Raw genomic sequence first — 1,279 nt, 5'->3', positions numbered from 1 at the left:
AGTAATCCTGGAGTAAAACTTTATATTATAATATGCTTCTGTCCAAAACTTTAAAATAAAACTATCGCAAAACGATGCCTCAGGTATCAATCAATGCATTCGTAACCATTCTGTGTAACAACATTAAGGGATGTAGCCATTAAACGCGCCAGGCGTCTGGTTCCTAGGTTCTATACCAGTGAGCAATACTGACTGTAAATTTCTCTGGAATCGTGAAAAAAATGATGAAAAATGGTGGAGCTGCGTTCCAATAGTTCCAAAAAACTAAATGTGTGTCACTGGTGGTTTCGCAGAGTAAACACAACGGGTTAAATGTGTGTTGTAGACATAACGACCCCTGGTTCCCACCATCAACCCTGTAAAGAAACAGAGTTTATTCCATTTCTCTACAGTGGACTATTTAACACCAAACTACTCTCAACCTAACATCTCTATCAACCTTTCCATCTAAACCACTGACTGACCAGGTAATTTTGCAAAATCGGTGGAGTTCCCCTCTAAACGGACTATTCTAACCCCAGCATTGCACACTCATCATTTCATAAACACTCGAGGCAGTTTAATGCGATCTAATCCACAAGCGCAGCATTCAGTGCATTCTGTTCCTGGATCTAAACCAAACAATGTGCAGCTCATTGTCTGTATTATGTATCAGTTTGTGTACTAGATCATTTCCAATTACACCGAAATGGCATGAAACATCTGAAACGCAGCTGAAGACTGATGAGTGCTTTGAGCACTTGCATGAACTTAAACAACAACAAAAACCCCACTGTGTTCTTCTGTTTATTTAAAAGCAGTCAGACTGATCAAATACTGTTTTCCAAGCCACTACAGAGCCAATTCATGCTGAAGAGCCATTGACTGGAAAAGAAAGCTTTGTATGCAAGATACAGGAAATGAACATCTACAGCTATTAGCTACACAATGTAATGCTTATGCTGGTCTGTTTAAATCAAAACGTAGTTAAATCAAAAACACTGTCAGAATAAATAGCAGACGAAATGAATGGTGACTGTTTTTAAGGCTGTTTTTTGGTCCTGAGGATATTTAAATAGGCCTACTATCTTCATTGCGCCGTTACTGAGGCACGCACTAGCAAAGCGTGGCTTCTGATGTTGATTTACCAACAAAGAACAAAGGGGTTCAGGACAACTAAGGAGCTCTTCTGTACTGATAAGGCCAGCAGCTATAGATTTGTCGTCGTAGAACAGAAAACAGGGGACTTGTCCACAATGAGGGACTGTAAACTCTGTACACGTCCGGGGACGACACACTG

General features: G+C 40.3%; 1 protein-coding gene across 3 annotated transcripts in view; it reads right to left on the bottom strand.

The window, feature by feature from the left end:
- Positions 1-773: 773 nt before the first annotated feature.
- The window catches only part of cntn3a.1 (contactin 3a, tandem duplicate 1), a 134,028-nt gene continuing 133,522 nt past the window's right edge, over positions 774-1,279 (bottom strand). For all 3 annotated transcript variants that reach the window (XM_017715892.2, XM_017715893.2, XM_037541630.1), the window contains one exon: positions 774-1,279. This exon is cut by the window's right edge and continues 704 nt beyond it. The gene's annotated coding sequence lies outside the window, so the exon portion shown is untranslated.

This window comes from Pygocentrus nattereri, chromosome 9, assembly GCF_015220715.1.
Source record: "Pygocentrus nattereri isolate fPygNat1 chromosome 9, fPygNat1.pri, whole genome shotgun sequence".
In the NCBI taxonomy this organism is placed as follows: domain Eukaryota; kingdom Metazoa; phylum Chordata; class Actinopteri; order Characiformes; family Serrasalmidae; genus Pygocentrus; species Pygocentrus nattereri.
The sequence above is the reverse complement of the archived record's forward strand: the minus strand, read 5'-3'. Positions and strand labels throughout refer to the sequence as shown.